This window comes from Esox lucius, chromosome 18, assembly GCF_011004845.1.
Source record: "Esox lucius isolate fEsoLuc1 chromosome 18, fEsoLuc1.pri, whole genome shotgun sequence".
Taxonomy (NCBI): Eukaryota; Metazoa; Chordata; class Actinopteri; order Esociformes; family Esocidae; genus Esox; species Esox lucius.
This window is the reverse complement of record NC_047586.1, coordinates 20,955,988-20,970,963: the sequence shown is the minus strand read 5'-3', so window position 1 is coordinate 20,970,963 and position 14,976 is coordinate 20,955,988. Positions and strand designations below refer to the sequence as shown.

At 40.0% G+C, this 14,976-nt stretch overlaps 1 protein-coding gene across 1 annotated transcript in view; it reads left to right on the top strand.

Annotated features, from left to right (window-relative positions):
- Positions 1-425: 425 nt before the first annotated feature.
- The window catches only part of LOC105017554 (bromo adjacent homology domain-containing 1 protein), a 34,643-nt gene continuing 20,092 nt past the window's right edge, over positions 426-14,976 (top strand). The window contains exon 1 of the mRNA XM_029114656.2: positions 426-1,029. The gene's annotated coding sequence lies outside the window, so the exon portion shown is untranslated. The remainder of the gene's footprint in view (positions 1,030-14,976) is intronic.

The following is a 14,976-nucleotide window of genomic DNA, read 5'->3' as shown; positions in this document are numbered from 1 at the left end:
GGGAGCAGAGAGCCACCAGAAAGGGTAAATGATCAATTTCGGAAATAAACTAATAAGAACACGTTTTCAAGAAGATACACATGAGTTTATACAGCAAACTAATCAGTAACATACTGGGTTTGAGTATATTCACCTTGTTAATAATAGAAGATGTAAGCTGATTCATTATGTTGATTAACTCTAAAGATCTGTCTACTCTAAAAGTTGCATCCAATAAAAGTTGCATTAAGGGATCCATGATGGCCCTTACTCATCCCTGAACGGTATTAACTGTTGAACAGTTGCCTGACCAAAAGCTGGTGCCCCTTTAAAATGCTATCTGTGTTGTGCTCGGTTGTGCTCACATGTGATCCGACACAGCCGCTCATGGATGATGCTGTTATGTAAAACACGCTACGATAATAAAATATGTAGTATTTTATTACATGCTGCCAAAACATTGCTGAAATTGTTTACTGCTTGGAAGCCTGGTCGATTGATGGTTGTTACACTTTTTACAGCCAGTGCGACAGGGTAGGTTACGGTAGTTTGGGTTGCAAGCAACCTTGTTTGTGACTGGTGCGCAACTGAAAACTGCTTCGCAGTGCCAAAACGGATAAAGCTACGTGTATCTCTACACTTCAGCCCGCCCCAATCAACTGTATGAACTCGTGTGTGGAAATAGATCCGTGTTTGAGTTGATGTAACGGTGGTAAACAGTTACAGAGAGTAAGCTACCTTTCGGAGAATAGGTGGAACATGCTGCTTAGAGTTGTTTGCTTCTTTCGTCGATAATTTTTTTGGGGGTTCCTCGAATATAGTGGAAGAGTCGAGGAAGCCAAATCTAATTCGGCGACATTGACTTTCGCTGAAGGCTAGTCAGACAAGCACTTGCGAGAACAGAATCTGAATCCCAAGCATCGGACGATTTACGTAAGCAAGCTATCCACCTCTAACAACAAGGTGTCCTGGCTTGGATTATAACCTACCTTACCTACATCGCAGATTGTAAGCGTGCCAATTAGAAGAGTGCCACAGAGACCCACACGGGTGAGTAGCTTGCGTTGCTGCCTCCTTTCTCCGTTGAGTTCGTTAAGATAGGCGAGCTAAATAAATGCCACAAAACTAGCCATTCGATAATGCTGTTCTTTGCGTAATGGTTAATGCCTTTATTGTGGTTGTTTTGAGTAGTGTGTGCGCGAATTAGTGTGGAAAATAGCCTTGAGAATAGGAAGATGTTTCGGGGAGTGGTAGGCTACTTGTCTGTGCTGCTAGCCAGCCAGCGTGCGCTAATGTAACTCCACCATAGACCAAGTGAGCATTCGGACTCGACATCGTATGATCCCTAAGAATTCAATTAGTTTTTATGTCTGTGTAGTTACAAAAAGTCGCTAGACTTCTGTGAATGCAATAATTAAGAAAAGTTATAGCCTAATACACATCTTGAGTTGAAACACATGAATTAACTTGCTAACCCACATGGATTCATTGCTCTACAGGAGAATAACGTTAGACTAATTGGATAGGTACATGTTAAAGCGTTATTCCTCCTTACGATCCATTATAACATATGTATTAAGCTTTGTTACTTTTTGAACATAATATCGGTGTTACTATTATTTTATTTGTCGCATCATTCTTCAGTGCCAGCTCACTATTAGGTGAAAAAGGCAGTCCAAATGGGAGAACCATTTTTGTTTCCAGGTTTCAGAATCATTGTGGGTTCCATTCAGAGCCCTCTGTGGAAATGGTTCTATCAGGAACCGAAAGGGTTTTACTTAGAATAAAAATGGTTCTACCTGGAACCCCAAAAGCGTTATTCAAAGGGTCCCCCAACAGGGACTGCCAAATAACCCGTTTGGAACCTTTTTTTCTGTGTGCACACGACACAGATGGGCAGGACTCAAAAAGCTATTTAGCATAATCTAGCATTGATGTATCATAGACTTACATTTTATCATGACGGTCCACAGATGGTGATAAAGATAAGTCACATGTACACATTTCTAAATATTATAAAATGTATTTAGCGGTTAACATTTTGTGTGAACCAATAGACTATAGTCAGTCACCGACTCAAGCAGGTGCACTCAGTCATTGATGTCATAAGAAAATGTGACATCATTATCCAAGTTCCATTTACATCATAAAGATGATATCAATCATGAGTTCCAAACATTCCAGCTCGCTTATCTCCTGGATACGCAAAATGTATTCTTCTGCTGTGGTATTCTTTGCCACATATTTTAGTCTGAGACTGCTTGCATTGCAGTTGTTTAGGTGACTCAAATCGAGGAGGTTGTACAAAATACAAAGTCGTCTATGATTACAGACTTGTAAATTTAATGTAAATGTAACTGGGGTCTCGAACAGCTCAATTGTTGGAACATGGTGCTTGCAAGGCCAGCACCATGTTTTTTTTTTTTATGGGCTGACCAGATTATGGAGTTAGTAGGGATCCATAGACAGGAACATTCTTGGCCAATACTGATATTCATATAACACAGTCAGCGAATGACGATACAGATGTTTGTTATTTCTGTACCCAGGCATAAATTAAATAAAACATTTGCTTCTGATGAGCCTTCTTATTGGCAAATTCAATCATACAAATAACCACAAAAATAAGTCTATTAATATATGGACATTTTTTCATTTTTATCATAATATATGCACATCCCCTTCTTCTAATTGTACATTATATAATGTCTGGATATGAATGTTGTAAATAAAGTATTAGAAATCGACAACAAAACTGCAACAGAAAAAAAAGAATAACAATAAGACACATGACTTACTGGACGGTATTGGATGCCTATTTAGACGAAAGCACAATCAATCTGAAATAATACTGCAAATTTAAAGCAATCGGCCTATACTGATTGTTACATTTTAGCCTATAATCAGCCAATGATTGATGGCCGATATATCGGTGCATCCCTAGAAGATAGCCTAAACAAAACTACAGTATTGCTCCACCAGCCTGTAATGATGTCACTTACTTTTACCAGTATACCAATAGGATCTTGCTAGCTTGTGTTTAGCTCTGTTCTTCTCTTTTCCTAGGATCTGCCTACTTTAACCTCGCCTTGGAAATGGCAGCTTGTGGGCTATTTTGGTTTAGTTATCAAAATCTTTTCTATTGTTTATCAGATTGATGAGCATTTGAAATATTCAAATAATGTCATGACTTTTATTTTAAAACTTACTATGCTTTTTGAATTTAACATAAGCTGAACAATTTTGTTGCAATGTGAACTCTCACTTCGACTGGCCAACTTGTAAAGGTGCAATCTAAAAGTTTCCTTGTGGAAGATATTTAGACAGGGGACAGCAAAAACCCTGCTGGCAGGTGTTTTTTTGTATTATAATTATGTCACTGCTCCCTGATCATCCCCTCAGATGAAAATCTATTTCTCCAGTTTTAAGGGCTTCTCAGTAACATTAAAAGGACTAAAAATCCTCAAACAATCCTTTATAGACTAACTTTGGTAGGCATTCCCTGTATGGTGAAGCGCCTTGCAGAGATTCATGTAGAGATTCTGTGTATCCATGGCCACACCCCTCCTCTCTGTATCTGCCATTTTTTTGTCCATGGTGCCAAACATTGTGTTTCAAAGCCCTGGGGAAATAATGACACTAAAGACATTATTTCACCTTTCAGTATCAATCAGAAAAAACAACAAAGATAACATCGTACACACAATAATGACACTGCTAATGCGGCTAACCTGTTTGTAGATACACTGATTTGAAATACAGAGGAAAGAAAAGACTGTCTGTTACACCAGTCTGACATACATATGGTACACACACAACATAAGAGGGCTCTGTGTGAAGTGCATTTACTTTTGTAAGTCATTTGATCTGTTTTATTTATTATTAATTTGGTCAAGTTAACTATATTTATTGGTGTGTCTGCGTGTGAGCGTGTGCGCGGTGGTGTGCATGTGTTTGGACAGTCATGCATGTGTTTTACCTGTTTGTAGAGACTGTTTCCCTAAAAGGCACTCGTTTGACATCAATTGAAACAGCCAATCTTTTGTATTTCGTCTTTTTGTGGTCAGGTTAAACAAAATGTACTCACGTCCTGTCTGTCTGTGTCTGTCTTACCTGTTTCTGGAGGCTGTGTTTTCCACAGCGTTCAAACCACCCTGCTGGACACACTTAAACATGGATTGAAGAGGAAGATGGAAGGAGATTTTGAGTGTATCATGGCTTTATTTTTACGCTAAATGAAAATAAAAGTGCATCATGTGTTGGTCGCGTGTGTTGTGAGATGAAATAAACGATCCCAGAAATGTTCCATGCATAGGAAAAAAATATTCATTTTGAACTTTTATTAGTGAGCATTTCTCCTTTGCCAAGATAATCCAACTACCTGAGGGCATATCAAGAAGCTGATTAGACATCATGATCATTACACATGTGCACCCTGTTATAGGGACAATAAAAGGGCGCTCTACTGTACAGAGTAAAGTACAGTTTTGTCTCAAAACACAATGTCACAGATGTCTCAAGTTTGTCTCAAGTCTGAGACCAGCCACCCAGAGAACTGATGAAACTGGCTTTGCGAAACTGAAGAAGTTCTGCCCAAACTGTCAGGGAACTGTCTCAATGAAGCTAATCTGCATGCCTGCAGTCAGGTCTTGACCTGACTGCAGTCCTGCACTGTATCCAACTTCAGTGACAAATCCTCACATTCCATGGCCACTGACACACTGCAGATGTGTGCTCTTTGCGGATAAAGCTTGTTTCAGACTGTAAAAGGGCAAATTGCAGACAACGTGTGTGGTGTTCTGTGGGTCAGCGGTGTGCCGATGTCACCGCTGTGAAGAGTGTGCCATGGTGGCGGTGGGGTTATGGTATGGGCTGGTTTAAGCGACTGATAATGAACACCCTTGCATTTTATCCATGACAATTTCAATGCACAGACAGACCTCAATGAGGTCTGGAGGCCCATTGTTCAGCCATCACTTCATGTTTCAGCATAATTCCACAGGACAAAATCAACAGCCTGACCAACTCTTATGTGATTGAGATGTGTCCCTCTTTCTTCCAGAAATTGTGGTCCCATTTTCTGATCCACTCCATAGTTTTTTTTTCAAGGTATCTGTGACTAACAGATTAATATCTGTATTTCTGGTAATGTCAAATCCATAGATAAAAGGCTACTCACTTAATTAAATTCAATATTTTTATATGAATTGTAACTCTGTAACCTCTTTAAAATGGTTGCATGTTGCATTTATATTTTTGTTAAGTGTTAAGGATGGCTTTCATTTGTCAGTATCAACTCTTGCTAGCTAAAGTAAGATAGCATAATGTTTGAATGGTTGCGGCCCAGCAACAGTGTTTCAAGTCAACGCTAAAGGGGGTTCTTGGATTTGCTATGTAGAGTGACTACCGTAGAGGCCAATAAAGAAGGGCTGATGGCTGATATATCAACCCGATATATGTATCAGCTCAACCATATCTAGGCTGTTTTTATATGCGCAGAACATGCACAGACACTTAAACAGGCGTTGAAAGATGCTGTAAGGTACATGCATGCAGAATGCATTGGGAATGGTTTGAGATCTTGATAGGTGTTATATCATGGGATTTGTAAAATGTATTACATGACTATCCACATAATTGATGACGCAGTACACAGATGAAAATAATGCTTTTCAGTTAATAATAGTTAATGGCTATTACGAAGAGGTCACATTGATTTGTTTTTCATTGGTCCTTAATGACTTGAGATTACATCAAGTATCAACACATGAGAATTTGCTGTTTAACTCTGGAATCCAGCTGCTAGGGGCAGTTTTAATAGTTAAATCAATCAATCAAATGTATTTAATAAAGCTCTTTTTACATCAGCAGTTGTCACAAAGTACTTTTACAGACCCTGCCTGAAATCCTAAAGCGCAAGTAACAACAGTTAAAGCACAGTGGCTAGGAAGAACTCCCTAGTAGGTTCCAAATTTAAGATGAAACCTAGAGAGGAACCAGACTCTGAAGGGTTGTCTTTTCTGTTCTGACTGTTCTGGGTGAAGTTTATATGACCCCATGACCTTCTTGTTTTGCATGTGAGCAGACTCCTTAAACAGAATACAAGTCAGCTTCATAACCAGGTGGACAGGGACAATCAGGTGTGGTCTGGTCAGTGGCAGCAGGAATTGTCAGGCAGCAGCTTGATCTGCAGCACGACCTGGAGGACTTTGGACAGGGAAAGCTTTGAGTCATTCGGGCCAGGTAGTCCTGAGGCATGGTCCAAGTGCTCATGTCCTCCTAAGGTCAAACAGGACACTAGGAAAGTTTGAGAGAGCATTTCTAGGATTCACAAGAGCCTTTTTCGCACTGCATTTTTCTAAGCCCTGGGCTATCTTAGCCCCAGGCCAAGACTGGCCCTGTGTTAGTTTAGTCTGTGTTCACACAAGAGTTCGTTAGCCATGGGCTACGGTTTAACCCTAGGCTAATGATTCACATTTGTATTCCTATGCCCTGGGCTAACAGACAAATACGACACAATACCATTTTACATTTTATCTAATTATGTACATCACTGTCACGCGATCAATGTTATGCTACCACGATTCAATTAATGACTTTATGACATCAGTTGATCAAGATGCCCACCTGTCGATACATGCTTTCACAACTTTGTTAAAACTACGCAAAGAACAGAAAAACAGTGACATGAACATATGTTCTCGAGGCAGAGAATGTGACTAGTCGACCTTTATTCTTTTGACATATTTGCAAGATTTACTACTTTGCTACGATTTAGCTGGTATAATGAAACGACGGAAGTTTGCAGAGTGAAAGGACCAAACAGAAATTCATTGTAGCTGTTGGTTACGACGTATGTATTTAAATTAAGTGAAAGGGCAGGTTTTGTCATTGGACAATAAACGTTCTATGGTTTTGTTCCTGACCCAGTTTCACACTGGTTATTTTGTCAACATGTTTCTGGGGCAAGCCCTGAAAATTCGGTGTTAACCCTGCTCCAGAGCAGGGCCAGCTAGCCCTAGGCTAAGGGTGGTGCTAGCCCACTTCAAAAATGTAAGTGTGAACACTTGTTTAGCCCAGTGCTTAGGAGGGTCTTATCCCTAGGCTAAGGTGCAGTGTGAACACACCTTGAGATACCTAGGCCTACTTTTCAGACTGACCCTTGTCCCCCGTTCATAAAGTAACAATTAGGACTTTAATTCAATCAATCAAATGTATTTTTATATCAGCAATGATCAGATAGTGTTTGTACAGATACCCAGTCCAGAAACTCAAAAGAGCAATCAACAACAAGAGTTGATGCACAGTGGCTAGAAGGAAACTCCCTAATCCCCCCAGTCCACCAGAACATACACTATTACAGCATAATAACTAGGGACAGAGTCGGTGGGGGTGGGTGGATCCGGTGACATTTATACCCTGTCCTGAGGGTGGCGTAATAGCTAGAATTTTCCTCCCCCAGGTTTGGGCTTGAGGACAGTCCTCCCAGTGGAACACATAACCCCCAGACTAAACTTCATCATAGATAATTGCTGTAAAGAAATTAGGGACTGAAACAGGGGGCTGGTCACTTGCTGCCACATCTGAGGTGTTTAGGGTGGTGGCCCCGAATTAGAGTGGCTGTTTGCCAGGGTGTTGTGGCCTGGGATTGTCAGGTAAGTTTAGGCATCACAATTACTGTGATGCCTAACCTTACCTGTAATCTAACCATAATGCTAACGCCATTACTTTCATGCCGCTACCTGCAAGTGTTGTTCCTAACAATACGTTTTTGATTTTGAATCAATTACATTAAGGACCAACATAATAGCAGAATGTTAAGAAACATAGAAATTGTGAGTCATTAAAGACAATTTGATCATTTGATCAAACAAGTTGATATAATACCTGAAACAATCTGGAGTAATTGCTTATTGCACTGGGAAGGTATGGGCACAGTGAAGTGATGGAGTAAAGGACTCTTTCCCCTGTCTCTGTACCCAGGTTCAGTAGAAAATATTTTACTCAGCCTGAGAGCAGGATGAGTCTGGTTCTGATTCTGGGTAGGTTAGTTTTTCTTTAGACCCTAGGGAGGACCAATGACCTGTCAGCAACCTTGTAGAGATGGAGAGACAACTACAAATAGGGCTGAGATTGCTTTATGCAGGCTTGCATCGTCAGTATGCACCTGTAATTTAAAGATACTTACACAGTGAGTCTCTGTGTGTGTGTGTGTGTGTATGCATGTGTGTGAATGTATTTCCCCTCTTTGTATAGATGAGAAAATAATGTTACAAATGTCCAAATATATTAGAAAGTTGTATTATTTATATTATAAATTGATCAGAAATGTTATTTAAACAAGAAGTTAAAAGAAACGGGAAATGTTAATTAGCCTGGAAGAGGACGTGCATCTACATTGTCACCACACACAGCGAGGAAAACTTTTCGAGTGACCAAAGAATCTCCAAGGATCACAGCTGAACAATTGCGGACATTAGTTGTGGAGGGTTGCCTTGAAGAAGCCTTTGCTGACATCAAGCAAGTTCTCATCAAACTCAAGTGCCTACAGTTTGCCAAACGTTAATTTGAGCTTTAAATGGGACCAGGTTCTATAGTCAGTGGAGACCAAAATATAACTTTTTGGGAACAAACACCAGAGGTGTGTTTGGCGTAGACTGAAAGATGCAGAAAAGTACCTAATTCTCACTGAAGTATGGTGGTGGATCTTTAATGTTGTTGGCTGTTTTTCTTCCAAAGGCCCCGGACAACTTGTTAGGATACATGGTATAATGGACTCCATCAAGTACCAGTACATTTAAAATGAAAACCTGACTGCCTCTTTGAAGATGCTTAAACTGGGCCGTCGTTGAATCTTCCAGCAGGACACTAATCCAAAGAGCACCTCAAAATCAACCCAAAAATGGTTCACTGGCCAGAGAATCAAGGTTTAGCTTCTACTGAACCCCATAGAAAACCTGTGGGATGAGCTGAAGAGGAGAGTCCACAAGTGTGGACCTTGGAATCTGAAGGAGAGGTGAAGGAGTGTTTCTGTGTGGAGGAATGGTCTCAGATCCCTTGCCATTTGTTTTCCAACGTTTGATTTTGCTCGTATTTACAAAGAATGCCAATATCAGTGAAGGGCACTGTATTTTGTGGATGTAATAAGAATCACCTTTACTTTGATAAAGACATTTACACATACCCAGAATTGTACTTGCTGTGAAAGGTAGACAGCGTACTGAGACACAACTTGCAAATATTCTATGCAGATTTGGCATACACTTACATACAGTGAGGTGTGAACGGTATTATCCAAATATATAGGCACACTAAACAAAGATGATTGAATTATAGTGTACTAAGTAAATATTGCAAATATTGAGCTATGTTTCGATATAATACATTCACCCTGAGAGATTTTGTTTAACTAGTAATTAATCTTTTAAAATCTAAAGTAACTGTTTAAATCTAAAAACAGTCACACTTATTTGCACCACTAAAGATAAAACCAAAATAACACCCCATTACTATTCTACTTTTTAAAATGAATCTCAGGTTAAGAAACTATGTTGTGGCTCACAAGGCTTACTGTTTCAGTGGGATGAAAAAAAAATGTGTTAAAAAATGTGGTTAAAAACATTATAATTTTAAAAGACACAGAACTCAAACGAGAATATGAATGGCTCTTGACCTTCATAAATCACACATTGGGGACAAAGATATACTAAATTGAACATTTTAGTGACTAGTCAGTCTATGGTTCCAATCCTGGTCAGGGCATACGTCAATGGCCTCATCCATGTCTAGAATAATGAATTGGAAAAAAGTGGTAGCATTTTTAAATACTGCTTACCACTATAAGGACATTATTGAAGAGGCGTTATACCACTGGGAAAGTAGTAAGCTATACGGATGTGTAGGGAAGACGCTCTAAGAAAGATGGTTCAGAAGGCAAATGAAAAGGACAAGTGCCAAGTTCTAGGATTACAGAATTAGTCTCAACTAAAGAATCATAGTTATTGTGTAGGGCTGCACAATCAATTGAATTATCATTGAAATTGCGAAATTGACATGTGCAATATCAAAATCGCCAACTTGCGTGATTTTCAGCTCCAAAATGGTGAATAATATGCACTTCACGCAAGGCAATTGTTTTTCTTGTGGGTGCTGTAGATATTTTTGTAGATTAGTGGCACCAAGATATATTGTCCCACATACAGTGAGGGAAAAAAGTATTTGATCCCCTGCTGATTTTGTACGTTTGCCCACTGACAAAGAAATTATCAGTCAATAATTTTAATGATAGGTTTATTTGAATAGTGAGAGACAGAATAACAACAACAAAATCCAGAAAAACACATTATAAATTGATTTGCTTTTTAATTACTGAAATAAGTATTTGACCCCTCTGCAAAACATGACTTAGTACTTGGTGGCAAAACCCTTGTTGGGAATCATAGGGGTCAGACGTTTCTTGTAGTTGGCCACCACTTTGCACGAATCTCAGGAGGAATTTTGTCCCACTCCTCTTTGCAGATCTTCTCCAAGTCATTAAGGTTTCGAGGCTGACATTTGGCAACTCAAACCTTTATCTCCCTCCACAGATGTTCTATGGGATTAAGGTCTGGCGACTGGCTAGGCCACTCCAGGACCTTAATGTGCTTCTTCTTGAAACACTCCTTTGTTTCCTTGGCTGTGTGTTTTGGGTCATTGTCATGCTGCAATACCCATCCACGACCCAATGCCTTGGCTGAGGGAAGGAGGTTCTCACCCAAGATTTGATGGTACATGGCCCTGTCCATTGTCCCTTTGGTGCTGTGAAGTTGTCCCCTTAGCAGAAAAACACCCCCAAAGCATAATGTTTCCATGGTAGGGATGGTGTTCTTGGGGTCATAGGAAGCATTCCTCCTCCTCCAAACACGGTGAGTAGAGTTAATGCCAAAGAGCTTGATTTTGGTCTCATCTGACCACAACACTTTCACCCAGTTCTCCTCTGAATCATTCAGATGTTCATTGGCAAACTTCAGATGGGGCTATACATGTGTTTTCTTGAGCAGGGGGACCTTGCGGGCACTGCAGGATTTCAGTCCTTCACGGCATAGTGAGTTACCAATTGTTTTCTTGGTGACTATGGTCCCAGCTGACTTGAGATCATTGAAAAGGTCCTCCCATGTAGTTCTGGGCTGATTCCTCAGAGTTCTCATGATCATTGCAACTCCTCAAGGTGAGATATTGCGTGGAGACCAAGACAGAGGGAGATTGACAGTTCTTTTGTGTTTCCTCCATTTGCAAATAATCGCACCAACTGTTGTCACCTTCTCACCAATCTGCTTGGCGATGGTCCTGTAGGATATTCCAGCCTTGTGTAGGTTTAAAATCTTGTCCCTGACATCCTTGGACAGCTGTTTGGTCTAGGCCATGGTGGAGAGTTTGGAATCTGATTGATCGATATCTTCTGTGAACAGGTTTCTTTTATATAGGTAACAAACTGAGATTAGGAGCACTCCCTTAAAAAAGTATGCCCTTAATCTCAGCTCGTTACCTGTATAAAAGACACCTGTCCACAGAAGCAATCGATCAATCAGATTCCAAACTTTTCACCATGGCCAAGACCAAAGATGTCAGGGACAAGATGGTAGACCTACAGAAGGCTGGAATGGGCTACAAGACCATCGCCAAGCAGATTGGTGAAAAGGTGACAGCAGTTGGTGGGATTATTCGCAAATGGAAAACAGAAAAGAACTGTCAATTTCCCTTGGTCTGGGGCTCCACGTAAGATCTCACCTTGTGGAGTTGCAATGATCATGAGAACGATGAGGAATCAGCCCAGAACTACAGGCGAGGATCTTTTCAATGATCTTAAGGCAGCTGGGACCATAGCCACCAAGAAAACAATGGGTAACACAGTACGCCATGTACAGGCCCATCTGAAGTTTGTCAGTGAACATCTGAATGATTCAGAGGAGAACTGGGTGAAAGTGTTGTGGTCAGATGAGACGAATATCGAGCTCTTTTGCATCAACTCAACTCGCCGTGTTTGGAGGAGGAGGAATGCTGTCTATGACCCCAAGAACACTATCCCCACCATCAAACTTGGGGGTGGAAACATTATGCTTTGGGGGTGTTTTTCTGCTAAGGGGACAGGACAAGTTAACCGCATCAAAGGGATGATGGACGGGGCCATGTACCGTCAAATCTTGGGTGAGAACCTCATTCTCTCAGCCAGGGCATTGAAAATGGGTCGTGAATGGGTATTCCAGCATGACAATGACCCAAAACACACGGCCAAGGCAACAAAGGAGTGGCTCAAGAAGAAACACATTAAGATCCTGGAGTGGACAAGCCAGTCTCCAGACGTATAAAATCAGCAGGGGATCAAATACTTTTCCCCCTCACTGTACCTCAGTGAGCCATGACAATGAAAACGAAAAATCCTGGAATGCTTCTTTAACAGCTGCACTACAGTATACAGCACATTAAACTCTGCCCATCTCCCTGCATACAGTGGATATAAAAAGTCTACACACCAGGTTTTTGTGATGTAAAAGAGTAAGACAAATCATGTCAGAACTTTTTACACGTTTAATGTGACCAATAATATGAACAATTCCATTGAAAAACTAACTGAAATCTTCGAGGGGGAAAATGAAAAATAAAAACCTTACAATAACCTGGTTGCATAAGTGTGCACACCCTCTTATAACTGGGAATGTGGCTGTGTTCAGAATTAACCAATCACATTCAAATCATGTTAAATAGAAGTCATTACACACCTGCAATCATTTAATGTGTCTCTGATTAATCACAAATTAATTTCAACTGTTCTAGTAGGATTTTCCTGACATTTTCTTAGTTGCATCTCAGAGCAAAAGCCATGGTCGGCAGAGAGCTTTCAAAGCATCAGAGGGTTCTCATTGTTAAAAGGTATCAGTCAGTAGAAGGGTACAAAATAATTTCCAAAGCATTAGATATACCATGGCACACAGTGAAGACAGTCATCATCAAGTGGAGAAAATATGGCACAACAGAGACATTACCAAGAACTGGACATCCCTCCAAATTTGATGAGAAGAAAACTGGTCAGGGAGGCTTCCAAGAGGCCTACAGCAACATTAAAGGAACTGCAGGAATTTCTGGCAAGTACTGGCTGTGTGCTACATGTGACAAAAATCTCTCATATTTTTCATATGAATGGGCTATGGGGTAGGATGGGAAGACGGAAGCCTTTTCTTACAAAGAAAAACATCCAAGCCTGGCTGAAGTTTGCAAAAACAAACATCAAGTCTCCCAAAAGCATGTGGGAAAATGTGTTATGGCCTGATGAAACCAAGGTTGAACTTTTTGGCCATAATTCCAAAAGGTATGTTTGGCGCAAAAACAAAACTGCACATCACCCAAAGAACACCATACTCACAGTGAAGAATGGTAGTGGCAGCATCATGCTTTGGGGGTGTTTTTCTTCAGCTGGAACCGGGGTCTTAGTCAGGGTGGTGGGAATTATTAACGACTTCCTTTGCAAAGAAGAGTGGGCAAATATTGCCACGTCAAGATGTGCCATGCTAATAGACCCCCTACCCAAAAAGACTGAGTGCTGTAATAAAATCAAAAGATGCTTCATCAAAGTATTAGTTTAAGGGTGTGCACACTTATGCAACCATGTTATTGTGAGTTTTTTATTTTTGCCCTCAAAGATTTCAGTAAGTTTTCAATGGAATTGTTCATGTTATAGGTCACATTAAAGGTGAAAAAAGTTCTGACATGATTTCTCTTTGTCTCATTCTTTTACATCACAAGAACCTGGCATTTTAACAGGGGTGTGTAGACTTTTTATATCCACTATATGCTGCAACTGTAATTCTTAAATTGTTTACATCAACTGTTAATTAATGTATCAGATATATTCACAGTTCACATCCCATTATCTTATGTATATTGAGGAATAAAGTTTAAGTGTGTGGTGGCTTGCCATTTATACTATTCTGTATAGTCTACATAAGCCATTTTGTTTAAGATATGTTTTATTGAGCATTTCATTTTAAGAACAACAAAACAAAGCAAACAATATTAAAAGGGAAGACTCTGACCCATACCCCCCCAGCCCCCAAGTAAGGAATAGTAAGTTAACATGCCTTCTGCTTACATGTTATAAACTATTGAAATGACAGACTGCTGTAATATGTATGATGGATTTTGATGGACATCTTTTTAAGATTCAAATGCCTATTTTAGACTGCATGCGTAACAAACGGCACAACATCCATAACAGTGCTCTCTAAAGTATGAATGGAAATTAGTCTATTTAAATGTAGTTTTTTTGGTTCAGCAAAGCCTTTTGTTCATAGTGGCTATCTATGTTGGGACTTGAGATTTACAAAGGTCAGTTTTGCTTGTATGTTTAGTCTTTCCAAAAGCTTGTCTAGTTTATATCACTTAACACTAACTTGTTACTTTCTTATTACAATGTACCAATAATGAGAAGTCTGATTTTTTTTTGGGTCCCCCAGGGGGTAGTCCTGGTACAAGATTGCCAAAACAAAAGTTTTATTTCCTCTTTAGTTTGTTCATTCTGTGAGACCTAAATGTGTTTTTGCATCCAAATGTGAAGCACTGAAATCGTCCACATTTGATTATTTCACTGTGATGCGGAAACAATCATAGGAACTAGCCAGCATATCGATCCACCATTGGTTAAATCAAAACGACTGCTCACCTATGACCGAATCGCGTTCATTTGACTACAGCACTAATGTGTCTCGATTATTTCCTCATATCGCTTGTGGTAGATTATTATTTTAACAATATTGTTGAGAGTAATACATTTCCAGTGGCTTCTAGAGGATACCTCAGGTTGATGGGGGATTTGAGTGAGTACTGAAAGTTGAGAGCAAATATGTCTGGACATGAGACTGACCATCACCGTCAATGAGTCCATGTTACTCCATGGACCTCTGAACTAAGCTGTTTGAAAAGATACTCTAGGATTTTGGCAAGGGTCAGATGAGCATGTGGATACCT